The 17,361-nt window shown below is 46.6% G+C and overlaps 2 pseudogenes; one reads left to right on the forward strand and one right to left on the reverse strand.

Annotated features, from left to right (window-relative positions):
• Positions 1–418: 418 nt before the first annotated feature.
• LOC125547207 (2-oxoglutarate-dependent dioxygenase 11-like) lies at positions 419–16,529 on the forward strand (annotated as a pseudogene).
• Positions 13,693–13,829, reverse strand: LOC125549694 (small nucleolar RNA Z247; annotated as a pseudogene).
• Positions 16,530–17,361: the final 832 nt, after the last annotated feature.

Here is a 17,361-nt window from a genome sequence, read left to right on the forward strand (position 1 = left end):
CATCAATGCTTGATTGATTGTGATTCATTTTTTCCTATATAGTAACCAATCTCTGATGAGGCCACACCTGATTGTAGAATCAGTAGGAAAGTTAGCATTCAAAATTAATAGCTACGAAACTGGATCTCATTGTTTAGTAACGTGTCGGTTTGTAACATGACTGGTTAGGAAAGTTTGGAAAGATCAGGAAAGTTTTTATTGCCCTCGAAAAAAGGAAAGTTTTTATTATTAGGGTAAAAGAATCAGCATGAGGAGAATGATGGTGGGATGTGAGATAAAAATAAATCGTGAATACTATTCAACCAACTCAGACATTAGGAGTAGAGATAAACACGACTGATGGTGGTCTGCATGATTGGTTCTCTGGCAGGCATGATGGCAACGGTGGTGGCTATGTTTCGTGGTCGTGTGAGCGGCAATGGGTGTAGCAGCAGGTGGCTCGGGCTCGTTCTCTGTCGTTGGCAGTAAGGATGCCCAGATCTGGATCTAGAAACATGTGCTCGTCGCGGTGGTCCTGTTATCCTGTATGCCTCTCATGGCATTGTTGAGGTACCGAGCGAAAGCTCTACGCTTTTGTACAGATGCCCGCTGGTGTCGCTCTTCTCTTGAGGATGTTGTTGTGGTCCTAACCAGAATTCTAGGAAACTTGACGTAAGTTTGGTGTCCTTTATGCAGCTAAGTCATGTGGTAGAGAACTATTTTGACAAGAATTCAAATATTTTTCTATATCAACTATCCTACTAAAATGACTCAATTTTTTCAAAGTTGTGGTGAAATTTCATCGGACGTATCCAAAAACATTTTGTTGATCAGTCTCCGGGACTATCTATTTACGAAATTTACAGTTCTTTGGCTTGCCGCTGGAGAAGAAGAAAGCAGGGCATCCAAGCAGGTGGCCTAAGGGTTTGGACACCACTACAGCAGAGCATCATTTGAGAAGTTGGACTGGGCAGAGAGTCTAATCCTCGTGACAGAGCACAAGGAGCAAAGGAACATTCAGTTTTGGCCTGCCGATCCATCAACATTTAGGTCATTATACATTATTAACCTTCTTCATCTCCTGCTTAAATTAGAGTGAAGTGCATTCTAGGTCCTCGAACTATTTTGATGGTGTCACGTGGATCCTCAAACTATGAAAAGTGTCATCTAGGTTCTCAAAAATTCTTGAAGTGTAATAAGTGTGTATATATTTGACACCTCTAAAATAGTTCAAGGACCTAGGTGACACCTTTGAAATAGTTTGAGGACCATGATAACACACCTATTGCACTTTGAGGATCAGGGTGATGATTTTCATAGTTTGAGGACCTACGTGGTACCTTTGAAATAGTTCGAGGACGTATGATGCACTTCACTCCTTAAATTACAATCTGCATTGCTCTGTTCGCTTTGTCCCACTCTCATTCGCGTAGATACACACAAAAAAATCTATTCAGGGATGCACTTGACAAGTACTCAGTGGAGATTGTAAAATAGTTTGGGAAGCGGAAAACCCTTTTCTCAGACCGCAGTTTTATTTATACAAGTGATGTCGTGGCTTACAATAAGATCGATCAAGAGTTTGATCGAGAGTTATAGAGAAGGTCGGTAACCAGAGGAAGAAACAGAAGAAGAGATAGAATAGGTTTCCAGGAGTCTAAACCTCTAGTCCTATCCTATTACAATGCATTTCAACACTCGCCCTCAATCTGAACCTAAGAGCATCTCTAGCCGCGCCCCCAACAGGCCCTCCCCAGGCGATTTTGCCGCGCCGGCGTTGAAAAAACGGCCCAGTCGCGCCTCCAGAAGCCCGTTTTTCGCCGGCTCGGGGCGAAACTGGTGCCAGCGGACTCAGGCCAAACCTGGCTTCCTAGGGGGTGCCTGGGGCGCCGGCACAAGCGAAAAGGGCGCGTGGGTCCGCCCTGTCGGCGAGGCAAGCGCCTCTTCCCGCCGTTTCTTCCCGCGTTTTCCCCACTTCCCTCCCGTACTCTTCCTTCCTCCCGCCAATCTCCCTCCCGTTCGCCTCCCTCCTAGCCGGCCGCCATGCCACCGAAGAAGTACGGTGCCTCCCGCGCGGCGGCAACCGCGACCGCCTCCGTCGCCCAGCCGAAGCAGAGGAAGCCGAGGGCGCCACCGACCAAGCCACCGGGCATGTAAAACGCCGAGTGGAGGGCGGTAGTTCAGCGGCGGGAGGCTGTCACCGCCGACCGGCGGAAAAGAGCCATCGCCAAGAAGGCCCGCGACAACGCGGCACGTGCGGCCGCGGCTGCCTCGGCGGACCAAATCGAGGCCGAGGCGGCTCGCGCGGGGATGATGAATCCACCCGGAATCCACGCCCAGTACGCGCCCTGGGGTCAGCAAGGCGTCGGCTCTCCACAACCATGGGGACTGCCCTCGCCGGGCTATGCCGACGGTGACGCGCATGGTGGGTTCAACCCAAACGTCACCTTCCCCATGGATACTCGGTCCAGCGCACGCCCTCACCCGCCTTCGCCGGCGTGCAGTACCCTCCATACAACTACTCGCCGCCCGCCTACACTTCCTCCCCGACGCCCCCGCTACGCCGTGGCCCGCTGCCCTTCTCGCACCTCGGCGACACCGACGAGACCGAGGCCGACATGGACGACATCATCGCGATAGGTTCGGCCGCAGCCGCCGCATCTCCCGGGTTCGTCACCCAGGACGAGGTGGTGGATCTCAGCGGAGGCATGGACGGCGAGCTCGGCTACGTCTACGGCAAGGATGAGAAGGAGGAGCAAGAGGAGGAGGATGATGAGGAAGAGGAGGAGGAGGAGCCGACGCCTGCGAAGGCGAAGGGGTGCAAGAAGAAGCGGGCGGCCAGGACAGGCGAGCCGCGCATCAAGTGGGCGTCCAAGAAGGAGGAATGCCTCGCCGAAGCATGGAAAGTCGTCTGCCTCGACCCGACGACCGGCACGAACCAGAGCGTCGACACGTACTGGGACCGCATCAAGGCCGAGTTCGACGAGCGCAAGCTCGTCGACCCCTACTTCAAAGGCGTCTACATGCAGCGCGGCTCCAAGGCGATGGCCAACCATTGGGGGCGTATCCAGGGGGCGTGCAACAAATGGCATGGGGTCGTCGAGGAGGTCGCGGCTCGCCCGGAGAGCGGTGCCAGCGTCGAGGATCAGGTATGCCACGCCGGCCTCCCGCCTCTCTTCGCCGTGTACCCGCGCCAACTGTTTGTCCCTCCACACAGTTGCTGCGCATGTTCACCCTGTACCGGCAGAGCAACAGCGACGCCGAATTCAAGTACATCCACGTCTACAAGCGCATTGACAAGTGCGAGAAGTGGGCGGAAGTCTGGCGCACCCTCGACAAGGCCAAGGAGACCTACAAGCCGGACGCGCCGACTCCTGGCGCATTGGAAAGGCGGCCGGACCGCAACAAAGTTGCCAAGAAGGGGAAATACGCCGACACGGCCACCGCTCGAGTGCAGGAGTCCATCAAGCACTGTCTAGCCGACGCGCAGGCCCGGGCCGTCTTTCGTGAAGAGAAGACCAAGGTGCGGTGGTCGGCGTTGATGTCCAGCAGCGCCGTCAAGCTCGACCTGCTCCGGACGAACGTCGCCGCGACGAAGAGAAACACCGACATGGCTTTCCCGCTGGGCGGGGCGGACATGCTCCAGAGCACCGACGAGGCAGTCAAGGCGTGGTACTTGGCGGAATGCGGCCTCATCCTGATCCAGCTTCCCTCGACAAGGCCGCCGCCGCCGACGTTGCCGCCAAGCCCGCGTGACGACGGCTCCACGACGCTCAGCACCACCGAAGCCGCGCCGACGCCGCCCAGCGCAGAGGCTGCTCCGTCACCTCCAAGCCCGCGCACGCCAACTCCGCCGACGCCTGGGGCAGAGCCCGCCGAGTGATGCGCACGCGAACTTCTGCCGCTCTATTTTTTGTACGCGGAACTGTGGCTTGCGATCGCGCGACTTGTGGCGTCTTTTGTGAGCGGGAACGACCAAGTTCAAATTTTTCGCGTCCTGGGGGCGTGACTGGGAGCTAGGTCGCCCCCATGGGCCGAACTAGCGCCGGTTCGCCCCCAGACCGCCCTTTTTTAGCGCCCTGAGGGGCCGAACGGCTGGAGATGCTCTAAGGAACACAAAGGTTGAGATTGTGCTTGAACTCCTTGAGCCTTCTCATAGTAAGTGTCTTGTGAAGCCATCAGCTAATTGATCACCAGTAGGAATAAACTTTATGTCAAACAACTTACGCGTTACTCTTTCTCTAACAAAATGAAAATCAACTTCGATATGCTTTGTGCGTGCATGAAAAACAGAATTAGCTGAAAGATAGGTTGCACCAAGATTATCACACCATAATCTAGCAGTTCGCGGAGTTTTAACTCCAAGTTCATAAATCAATGTTTGTATCCACGTCACTTCAGCTCTAGCATTTACTAGAGCTTTATACTCACCCTCAGTGCTAGACCTTGAGACTATAGCCTGTTTTCTTGCACTCCATGATACAAGATTTGTTCTTAGGAACACAGCAAATCCACTTGTGGACCTTCTGTCATCAGCACATCTTGCCCAATCTGCGTCAGAGTAGGCAGACACAAGCATAGAAGGAGACTTGACAATTCTTAGACCAAGTTCTCCTGAAAACCTGAAATACCTCACAATTCTTTTAATTGCAGTCCAATGAATAGTAGTGGGTGCATGTAAATACTGGCACACTTTATTCACTGAATAAGAAATGTCAGGACGTGTAAGAGTTAAATATCGTAATGTGTCGGGGATATACCCCGCGGTATGACCCGGCTGGAAATTTGACCCGGCCGGACTTGGCGGATTACTTGAGACCCGGCTGACACTTGGCGATTCACTGGCGACCCGCCCCACTACTAGGGAAAACCTTATACATAGAATGTTACCAGTAGCACTTGTTAAAATGAGGCGCTACTGCTACTTAGCAGTAGCGCGTCTGCTAGAACGGTGCTACTGTTACCCGCTTAGCAGTAGCGCGGCAGGAACAGAACACGCTACTACTATAATTGCCACACCGTTCCCGACGTGCTAGGTATAGTAGTAGCGCCCTTCTACGAACATCGCTACTACTATGGATTTTAGCAGCAGCGCGTTTTACCTCCCCACGCTACTGTTAAAGCTATTTTCACCTAACCCCCCGCGTGGCCTGATTCCCTCTCCTCTGCTTCCTCCCCCAATTCTCCTCTACTATTCCTCGTCACCTCCGCCTCGCTGCCGTCTCCCCCGACCCCGCCTCGCCGTCGTCTCCCTCGACCCGCCTCGCCGCCGTCTCCCCCGACCCCATCTCTCTCCCCGCCCTCTGTAAGCACTCTCCCCTTCCGATCCCTCTTCTCTGCTTAGTATGAACCCTAGCTATTTAGTGCTAGTTAGTATGAACCCCAGGCTATTTTTAGTGCTAGTTAGTTAATTACTTATATGGTAATTAGGGCAGTAGTTCCTATGTACTAATTAGTTAGTAAGAACTAGGTACTAATTAGGTATTAGTTTATTTTTATTTATAGTAAGTTTATTTTTAGTAAGAACTAATTGAATTAATAGAACTCATTTGTAAGAACTTGTTGCTATTTTTTTAGTTAAAGCAATTTTTCCCGCATCGACGTCGACGATGCCTATTCCGCATCCTCATCGTCGAGTCGGCGGAGGACGGCACCTGCTTGACCAGACAGGCCATGTCCGGGACTGGGCTCCATCGGGGTGGTACCGGGAGGCGCTACCTACCGGGAGGCGCAAGTTGGTGAGGAGCCAGCCTGTCGTTGACCCGAACCTTCTTTGGTGGCGGTCGCGTGGGCCAGTGACGGTCCAGAGGCTCGAGGACTCCGCGGAGGTGGTGCGTCACTGTGTCAGTGAGGAGGACGCGCACGTCCGTCGCTACTTGTTTGCGTTGGAGCACATGTTCTCCAATACCTGGCAGGTTGTCCAGGGATCTCACTGGAGCTATGATCCTGTGATGGTTCCTTCTCTGTGGGTGTCCATCGCCCGCACCGATACCCGTCGTGTGCTAGGGTTTTAGTTGTATTAGTGATGTTATATGTATGACACTATTCGGGATGTATTAGTGATAATATTCGACGATGTATGGACGCATGAGATGATTTACTTTTGCTTATTGAATGCATGCTAATTTGAGTCCTATAAGATATTTTGAAATGTATATCTTGTGTTGCTCAAATAGGATATGTGCTTGCCCAAGTGGCCGGTCATGTTTGCAGGTTACACCTCCGAGTGGCCTATGTTTTGCCGGAGTGTTGATTCATTTCCGTTCCGGAAAATTTCAGGCGCTCGATATGTCCTATTTTAGCAAAGGTCATGCCGGATTTTTTCGTGAATTTTGGCATGACTTGTGCTAGAATATGTAGGAAATATCGAGTGCCCCAGATTTGTGTGTTGAGTATCCTGGTAGTTGTCTTCGATCGATTTTCAATTAATGTTTTAACTATGAATATAGGAAATGTCTGACGACGAAAAGGATTTCGGTATTTGCAAATACTGCGAAGACGAGCGTGGCCTGTGCGACGGAATCTTCCTAGATGATGATAGGCGCTTCAGCATCAAGCTGGACGAGAACTTCGAAGTGGATACAGTATGTCACAACGACAAGTCTTTTTTTCATAATTAAGCATGACATTTGCTTCATTTGATTCAACTTATAATTTAAGCATGACATTAAGCATGACAAGTCTTTTTTACTATTCTACTAGGATATCCCCTGCCATGCAAGAGTTTTTGTATTGGATAAGATAGGTTTTAGTCGTACTATGGAGGAAAAGAAATTTTACTTGAAGACCGAGCATGGTTATATTTTCAACGTAAAATTATACAATTCAGACGACTACACCTATTTTGAATGCAAAACATGACAATCACTATGCAAGACTTATGCATTTGAGCCTGATATGGTTATCACCTTTGATATTCGTCCGGAAGATGATATTGAAGGTAATACCGACATCTGGGTCGATGTGCAGACGCCTCCAGTTATACCATTATGTAAGTTCCTCAACCATATTTATGTCTTTGATATTGTTTATTCACAAATAGTTGACAACTAATTTGTATTGTCAGCTTATTTCGGTGCAAGAAAAGATGTCCAGCGCTTGGTAGACAGGACCTACTACTGTCCCGGGGCTGAACTAAACTGTGAGGAGCTAAGTCATTATGTTTCATGGCTTGAGGATCTTGATACTGTCAAGACAATTTTTCTTTCTGCACTTAGAAATGTTAGTACTGAAAACGTGCGACCAATAGTGTTCGTAATGAACTACGGTCACATCTATTTAGGAAGGATGGTAAGATTTTTACTATTTGTCCTCAGGGCATCTTTTCCATACATTATTTTTGAAGCTAAACTTCATTGCTAAGTATGTTACCATACGATGTTCTTCAACAGGGACTCCCGATGAATGTTGTGCCTTATGGGATCGAGACTAAAGGTACCATGAGTATTATTAGCTTATGGCCAAGATATCCTATAGATTACTTTAGTGCATTCAAGATTAGCGACGGATGCTTAATAGTGCAAGACTGGACCAAATATGTGATGGGGGAGCGCGGAGAAGTACTAAGGGGCAGCAAACAGATGCGCTACCCACGATTAGGAGACAGGTTCATTTGCATGCTCCAACTTGATCAAGGAGGAGAGCTACACATGTTTTATGTTATTTTACCTAAGAAAGAGCAGCAGGAGTGATTAGCTAGCTAGAAATGAGTTTGAGGATGATAATATGCTACACTATTACTATGATGATAAAATAGCTAGTGTTGGTGGTAATGACTATGATGATTATTATTAGCTAGTGTTAGTGGTGATTAAATAAATACTGTTGGTGGTAATGACTATGATGATGATTAAATAGCTTGTGCTGGCAGATTAGATTTAAGTGGAGGCAACATGTGGTGCACATCGAAAGTACTACTAGTCCAAACTAGATCAAGTTTGGATTAGTAGTATACTTTTGACATGCACCACATATTGCCTCCACTTGAACCTAATCCACCTTCATTTGACACATTGTTATGGACATAATGATGTAAACCTCATAACTGGTATTGTACCAATATTTGTACGATGGCGCATAAATACACTAAAAAAAATAAAAAAAATACTAGTAGCGATGGAGAGAAAACACGCTGCCAGTAGTTACATTAGCAGTAGCGTGGGAGTGAACAAACGCTGCAGCTATTTGTCCTAGCAGTAACGTGTGCGGGCACGCGTTACTGATAAGCAATAGCTATAGCGCCTTATTAGTAGCACGCCTACCCGCGCTACTAGTGAGCACAAAACCAGCGCTACTGCTAGGGTTTTCCCTAGTAGTGCCCTGACCTGGCGGTTTACAAGCAACCCGCCTGAACATTATGACTCACTGGTGACCCGGCGGGCGGGTTAGACGGATGACAAGGCCCAAGGCCCAGAAGGCCGGTTCGTGTTAATGGTGGGCCGGTTTACGAGGAAAGGAATAAGGGATATTCCCTTATATAGGAAGCAAGACTAGGACTCCACTTGTAGTAGACTAGTCCTAATCCTAATAGGACTCTACATGTAACCCGCCCCTTCAATATATATAAGGAGGGGCAGGGCTCTCCAAAGAGGGACAAACATGAAGAAACAATCGTTAGGGCTAGACACAAAAGGGGGAGCCTGCTTATGCGGCGACTCTCTGATGATCATAATGAGATCTAGCCACAAACATCATGTAGGGCTATTACCGGACGATGTTTTCCGGGCCCGAAGCTGTCTAAATCCTTGTCTTGTGTTGCGTCTCTCGATTCCGCTCAACCCCTCTCAAGCTACTACAAAGATGCGTTGGCCTCACGACTAAGTCCTCACACTAGGACATCTGCCGTGACAATTCCACGACATAATGCACCTACAACACTTCTATAGTTTGTTGCATCCTCAGATCCAAGAGCCTCTCCACTATCAATGGTGTGTTTTTCTGAAGTTGAAATAGGTGTACGTACTGCTACCTCTTGAGCATGCGTTGGTTTTCCCTTGAATAGGAAAGGGTGATGCAGCAAAAAAGCGTAAGTATTTCCCTCAGATTTTGAGAACCAAGGTATCAATCCAGTAGGAGACCACGGGCGAGTCACCTCGAACCTACACAAACAAATAAGAACCTCGCAACCAACGCAATAACGGGGTTGTCAATCCCTTCACGGCCACTTGCAAGAGTGAGATCTGATAGAGATAATAATAATAATATAAATATTTTTGGTATTTTTTATGATATAAATTGAAAGTAAAGATTGCAAAATAAAATAGATTGGAAACTTCTATGATGGAAAATAGACCCGAGGGCCATAGGTTTCACTAGTGGCTTCTCTCAAGATAGCATAAGTATTACGGTGGGTGAACAAATTACTGTCGAGCAATTGATAGAATTGAGCATGGTTATGAGAATATCTAGGTATGATCATGTATATAGGCATCCCGTCCGTGACAAGTAGACCGACTTCTGCCTGCATCTACTACTATTACTCCACACATCGACCGCTATCCAGCATGCATCTAGAGTATTAAGTTCATAAGAACGGAGTAACGCTTTAAACAAGATGACATGATGTAGAGGGATAAACTCATGCAATATAATATAAACCCCATCTTTTTATCGTTGATGGCAACAATACAATACGTGCCTTACTGCCCCTACTGTCACTGGGAAAGGACACCGCAAGATTGAACCCAAAGCTAAGCACTTCTCCCATTGCAAGAAAGATCAATCTAGTAGGCCAAATCAAACTGATAATTCGAAGAGACTTGCAAAGATAGCCAATCATACATAAAAGAACTGAAGAAGATTCAAATATTGTTCATAGATAATCTTGATCATAAACCCACAATTCATCGGATCTCGACAAACACACCGCAAAAGAAGATTGCATCGAACAGATCTCCAAGAGATCGAGGAGAACTTTGTATTGAGATCCAAAGAGAGAGAAGAAGCCATCTAGCTAATAACTATGAACCCAAAGGTCGGAGGTAAACTACTCACACATCATCTGAGAGGCTATGGTGTTGATGTAGAAGCCCTCCGTGATCAATGCCCCCTCCGGCGGAGCGCCGAAAAAGGCCCCAAGATGGGATCTCACGGGTACAGAAGGCTGCGGCAGTGGAATTAGGTTTTCATGGTGTTCTCTGATGTTTTCAGGGTACGTAGGTATATATAGGAGGAAGAAGTAGGTCGGTAGAGCCACGAGGGGCCCATGAGGGTGGAGGGCGCCCCCAGGGGGGTAGGCACGCCCCCTACCTCGTGGCTTCCTCGTTAGTTGCTTGCCGTCCACTCCAAGTCCCCTGGATCACGTTTGTTCCAAAAATCACGCTTCCGAAGGTTTCATTCCGTTTGGACTCCGTTTGATATTCTTTTTTTGCGAAACACTGAAATAGGCAAAAAACAACAATTTAACATGGGCCTCAGGTTAATAGGTTAGTCCCAAAAATAATATAAAAGTGTATAAATAAGTCCATTAAACATCCAAAATAGAATATATATAATAGCATGAAACAATCAAAAATTATAAATACGTTGGAGACGTATCACGTACAGGCTTGCAATTTTCTAGACGATGTCATTGCCATATTTTTCCTGTGACAGAAGTATACCATCTTTCACCTATTTAACTTCTATACCAAGAAAGTAATGTAGATCTCCCAAATCCTTAAGAGAAAACTCCATCTTTAAATCCTTAAGCAAACAAGTGGTAGCATCTAGACTTGAACTAGCAACAATTATATCATCAACATATACAAGAACAAATATAGTGACATTGCCCTTGTTGTAGAGAAATAATGAGGTATCAGCCTTTGATGGTGTAAACCCAAGTTATTGTAATTGAGTGCTCAACCTTGAGTACTAGGCTCTTGGGGCCTGTTTCAGACCATATAAAGCTTTATCTAATTTGCAAATATAATGAGGTGTGCTAATATTCTCATAACCTCTTCTTCCAGAACACCATGAAGAAACGCGTTCTGAACATCTAGCTGTCTTAGGCTCCACCCTCTAGAAACAACAATAGACAGTACAAGTCGAATAGTAGCTGCCTTAACAACCAGACTGAAGGTATCTTCATAATCAATACCAAACCTCTGTTTAAACCCTTTTGGAACTAATCTGGCTTTGTATCTGTCTATACTTCCATCAGACTTTCTTTTAATCTTACACACCAATTTGCAATCTATGACATTTTTGCCTCTTTCCGGTGGTACTAAATGCCATCTTTCATTTTTTATGAGTGCCTCATATTCATTATCCATAGCTTCTTTCCAATCTTTACTAGCAACTCCATCATGCATATGTGTTGGTTCTCCCATACTAGTAAGAAAAGCACGCTTAATTTTATCATACCTTATAGTGCCATCTGTATACTCCTTTGCTTTGAGAATACCGGATTGGGATCGAGTATGGCGACGTGGAAGTTCTTGTGCAGGAGCTGGTACACAAACCTATGTAGTTGTAGGCGCAAAAGATCATGGTGTAACTGGTTCTGCAGCAGAATCTGTGGCCAAAGAAGATCCCGCCGTACCTTGCACATCAACCAGCTCCTGATCCGATGCACCTGAGATCCGCCTCGGATCCGTTGATCCATCGAGAGAACGTGACGCGACACCTACGCTAGACCCCGTGCCAGGCCCCAGCTCGTGGCTCGGTCGGCTGCTGGCCCGTCTCGCGCGGCTGGAGCACCCGATGATTGGCGCGGGCTCACGCTGATTGGGCTGGCAGGCCCCATACGACTGGGGTTGTCGGCCACCGCTGCGCCGGATGCATGCAACACGCTGGGATCCGCCTCGGATCACGTGACTGCCTCGTCTGCCGCAGCAAAATCTTCATCGGATCTAGCATCGAAGCTGGCGCTTGGATCAGCCTAGGGTCTCGTGCAGGTTTCGTCTGTATACCCTTGCATAAAATGATGTCCAGGAACTGCACACTTATCATAAAAATTAAAATTTTCTTTGGAACTAGTCAAATGATCAGCACTATTTAACTCACCCCCGTCATCTGAACTAGGGATATAATCAGGAAGAAGGCAATTTTTGCATGAAGTAAAGCTCCGACATTTTGATGAAGTTTTGCAGAAGGGAATACTGTTTCATCAAAAACAACACCTCGAGAAATATATATGCGACCAGTAGAAATCTCAAGACACTTGTACCCTTTATGAAGATTACTGTAGCCAAGGAAAACACATTGAGTAGAACGAAACTCAAGCTTATGACGAATATATGGACGAAGATTGGGGTAACAAGCACATCCAAAGATTCTTAGAGAATTGTAATCGGTTTTATGATGAAACAATTTTTCCAAGGGACTAATATTGCCAATAACTTTGGTAGGGAGACGATTGATAAGATAGGTTGCAGCAATAAAGGCTTCATCCCAATATTTTAGAGGCATTGATGCATGAGCTAGAAGAGATAGGCCTACTACAACAATATGACGATGTTTACGCTCAGCGGAACCATTCTGTTGATGGGCATGAGGACAGGAGACATAATGAGCAATACCAATATTGTGAAAGAAAGAGTTGAGTTTCTCATACTCCCCTCCCCAGTCACTCTAGACTGCAATAATTTTTCTGTCAAATTGATGTTCAACAAATTTTTGGAATTCTAGAAAGATAGAAAGAACTTCAAATTTAAACTTAAGCAAATATATCCAAGTAAACTTGCTAAAGTCATCAATAAAACTGACATAATATTTTTTCTCCCAAAAGAATCTCTTGCATGACCCCATACATCACTAAAAATAAGTTCCAAAGGAGCATGAGACACACTATTTGATCTAGGATAAGGGAGTTGGTGACTCTTTGCACATTGACAAGCATCACACAGACTCAATGTTTGAACTAGACGACAATGGAAGATTGTCTTTATTTATAAATTGCTTAACTATGACCGAAGAAGGATGTCCTAATCTTTGATGCCATCTTGCCAAGGAGGGCTTGACGATGGAGTAAACTTGACGACTACGCCTTCGACTAAATGCTCTGGATGTGATGGGGTACAAGCCTCCAATGCATCTACCATGTTGAAGGAGCTCCCTCGTTGCCCGATCCTTTATGAAAAATACGTGGGATGAGTTTCAAAGAAGACATTATTATCAGCAGTCAAATGAGACATAGATGCTAGTTCTTGTTGGCTTGTAGAACATGAAGGACATCTTTTAGAATAATATCACATTTAAGATTAGGGGAATTAATAGATGCTTGACCAATATGACAAATATCCATACCTCCACCGCTTGCAGTGTGAATCTGATCATTGCCATAGTACTTCTCCCTCATGGCAAGTTTCTCAAGTTCATTGGTGATGTAATCAGTGGCTCCTAAGTCGGCATACCAGATGGTACCATCTCCTCCTTGCTCCCGGATCACAGCTGCAACAAGACGAGCGTCGGGAACGTAGTCCTCATCATAACGGTGCCAACAATCCATGACCTCATGGCCTGCCTTTTTGCAGAGTTGACACCGAAAACGTCCTTGGGAGGAGGATCCAGAGGAAGCATGGTTGTTGCTGTAGCCACCCCCTCCAGATCGCGAGGAGGTGGAAGTGTTGTTGTAGCCGCCTCCGCTTGGACGTGCACCTTGGCTGTTGCCACGACCGCGCCCGCCGCCGCCACTGTTTCCACGGCCATGCCCACGAGTAGATCCGCGATCTCGTGAGGCGGCGTTAGCTGAAGGCTGCCGCATGTTTCTCCTGTGAAGAAGATTGAGACGCGCACCAAAACTTAACAGTTGTGTGTACAGCTCTTGGACGGTGACTGGCTCCACGCGTGCAGCAAGGGCCGACATTACCGGGTTGTAGTCGAGGTCAAGGCTGGCTAGAACCTGTGAGACAATTTCGTCGCTTTGCATCGCCGCTCTAGTGTATGCGATCTCATCTGACAGCGATGTGATCTTGGCTAGGAACTCTGACATAGTCAAGTTTCCTTTTTTTCAGATTGGTGAGCTCAACCCTTGTGTTTATGGCTTGAGCTTGGTTTTGGCAGCAAACATGGCATGGATCGCTGCCCATACCTCTGCCGGCGTCTGAAGGGTGACCACCTCCGCAAGGATCTCGCGAGACAAACAACCCATCAGAAAACCTTGGGCTTGCTGCTGTTGTGCATACTAGAGGATGCGACCGAAGTTCGCAATCTGCTCCTCTTTCCCATTATTGGTAATGGTGGGTGTCTCTGGCGACGCTTGGCTCTCCGGATCAAGGTGGTGGCCCATCTGCGCGCCCTTGATTTGGGGCAGCACAATGGCCTTCCACATGAGGTAGTTTTGCCTCGTGAGCTTCTCCTGGGGTGGGGGTCCGATGAACATGGGATATGGCGAGCTGGAGGAGGAAGGGTGATGGTGGAGGCTGATGCAACGGATGTGGTGAGGGCACTCATGGTGCTGGATTGGGTGGAGGTGGAGGTCATGGCGAAAGTGGTGATGGGGTTCGGAAGTTTACGATGGGGGTGAACTAGATGCAATCCTCTTTCGATCTCTGGGAAGAAGATGCTCTGATTACCATGTAAAATAGTTTGGAAAGCGTTGAACCCTTTTTCGGGCCGCAGTTTTATTTATACAAGTGATGACGTGGCTTACAAGAAGATCGATCAAGAGTTTGATCGAGAGTTATAGAGAAGGTCGGTAACGAGAGGAAGAAACAGAAGAAGAGATAGAATAGGTTTCCAGGAGTTTAAACCTCTAGTCCTATCCTATTACAATGTATTTCAACAGAGATGTCAGACCTCACAAGCTGTCTCATGTCGTTCATGGCGAGCGACCTCGGAGTCGAGCAGGAGATGCTTGTGGCAACCTTCTAGGGCAAGAAGCAGAGCATGGCATTCCACTACTACCCACCGTGCCGCCACTCGGACAAGGTGATCGACATCACACCGCACCACAACGGCCTCGCCCTCACGCTGCTTCTACATGTCGACGACACCCTCGGCTTGCAGGAGACGGAAAACGGCACCTGGTACCCGCACTGGTAGAAAAAGGGCCTGTTGTCCCGGTTCGTAAGGGCCCTGAACCGGGACTAAAGGCCACGTGGCCGGTCCACCTTTAGTCCCGGTTGGTAACACCAACCGGTACTAAAGGAAATTTTCTAATTTTTTTGAATTTTTTTGAATTTTTTTATTTTCAAATTTCTGAATTATTTTAACCTCTAATCTCTAATCACCCCTCATCACTGCTCAATTTAATCTCTAATCACCCCTCATCATTCCAAATCATCTAACTTCCCGGACGGTCACCCATCCTCCCACTCCCCCAGCCTGAGCACGCTTAACTTCCGGGTTCTATTCTCCCTCGTTTCCAAGTCTGCACTCGTTGTTTTCCTGACAATAGTAAGATGTCAATCCTATTAACCCTCAGGAGTTTAGCTTGAGCATGAAGTCACACATTTCACTGTTTGAATTTGAAACTATTGTTCTAAAAAACAATAATTTTTTAGTAACACTAATATTTCTTGAATAAGTAGTTTGACCATTGTTTGACCATAGTTTGACCAGATTTGACCAAAATTCAAAAAAACTGAAATAATTATTTAATAACACTAATATTCTTGAATAATTATTTAGTAACACTAATACTTCTTGAATAAGTAGTTTGACCATAGTTTGACCAGATTTAATGAAAATTTAAAAAAACTGAAATTTGAGCATAACTTTTTTTCCTTTTGGAATTTGAGGATTCTACAAATTTGCAAACAGGCCGTAGGCGGTCTCCATCGGATGTAACTTTTCGAGTAGATGATTTTTCATATAAAAAACTTTTTAATCCGAGTTCGTATGCAAAAGTTATGCCCATTTTACAAATTCCAGAGAGATTTTGTAAATAAAGTCGAAATTCATATTTGTAAATTTTCCCAACAACTAGACCACATATCACATGGGAAACTTATTTTATTTTATTTTATTGACATTTCCATCATTTTCTTTTGGTTTTTCTAAAACTGAAAAGGCGGTCAGGGGGGGTTGAAAATGGGACCTTTAGTACCGGTTCGTGCCCTGAACTGGTACTAATGCCTTAAAACCCACCAACCGGTACTAAAGGTTAGGTCTAACCTTTAGTACCGGTTGGTGCCACCAACCGGGACTAATGGGTATCGCACCCTTTAGTCCCGGTTCGTGGCACGAACCGGGACTAAAGGGCCCAGGTGAACCGGGACTAATACCTTAGCCGCACGAACCGGGATAAATGCACCCATTGGTCCCGATTCTGAACTGAACCGGGACTAATGGGCTTACCCGGCCTGGACCAAAGCCCCCTTTTCTACTAGTGCCGGTGAAACTGCTGTCAGGCGCCTTGGTCATCAATGTTGGCGACATTCTCCAGATCCTCGCCAATGGCACGTACAAGAGCGTCGAGCAGGGTGCTTCCCGACGTCGAGAATGGTCGGGCCACCGTGGTGATGTTTCAGCATGCTTGTGTGGCCGGGATGGTGAAGCCGCTCCCGGAGGTAGGCGAGGCGGCGTACCAGGCGATTGAGAAGGTTGAGTACATCAAGAGGAACTTCAGGGCGCTGGCCGAAGGGACATGGTTCGTGGATAGTCTCAAGATCCATCAGGGAACCTAATTACATAGATCCAGGATGGAATCTAAAGAAGCTACTTTCTTCATTGTATGTCTTGTATGTATGTATCCAACGGCAATAACAAACCTGGACCAAAAATAAATAAACTCCACTGGACTTTTTTTGACAAAGGGTGCTTTTTGTTGGAGTGAAATGCACCACTAGTCTTTGAGACTATGAACTCAAACTAATTGCACCTTTTAGGGTAACAACTCGAGAAGCAATCGGATTTAGTCCATAAACTCATTTATTTGATCTAATAAAGCCAAAACCGATCCAAGAGGAAAAACCAGCCACATGGCTGCTAGGTCATCGTTCCTTAGTCTATTATGTAACTAACTACTTTTTACAGGGACCTATTTACAAATTGACCTATTTGTCTAGCAACCTCGCCCAGCTAATGGCCTATCTTTACCTACTTTAGTAATAAAGCAGCGCTTCTGTTGGTTCACCATCATGTAATTTTGCATAAAAGCCCATGTGATTTTTGTTATTCAACCCGCATGCCAGATTGCTTCTGCTCATATGCTGTCTTTGATTTTCTGGTACGTCCGTCGCTCAGATGGGTCTGGCTAGGCACGCCTAGGCCCTCTCCGCAAATTTCTAATTTACAAGTTATTATGCACAAATTTAAGATTCAAATTAATAGTCCCATCTCGGCACTTTACATCAAATGCTATCAACTTATATACGTTCCAAATTATAGGGACCAACAAGCCTACAAACAATTAAAGAGGAGAGGTGCATAAATCCAACAAAAAGCAGTATGGGGTGCCCAGCCTAATAGAAAGCTCGAGACAGTGCCGAGAGGATACAGCAAAAGATTCAAGATTGA

Source organism: Triticum urartu, chromosome 3A (assembly GCF_056163025.1).
Source record: "Triticum urartu cultivar PI428250 chromosome 3A, HENAU_Tu73, whole genome shotgun sequence".
Taxonomy (NCBI): domain Eukaryota; kingdom Viridiplantae; phylum Streptophyta; class Magnoliopsida; order Poales; family Poaceae; genus Triticum; species Triticum urartu.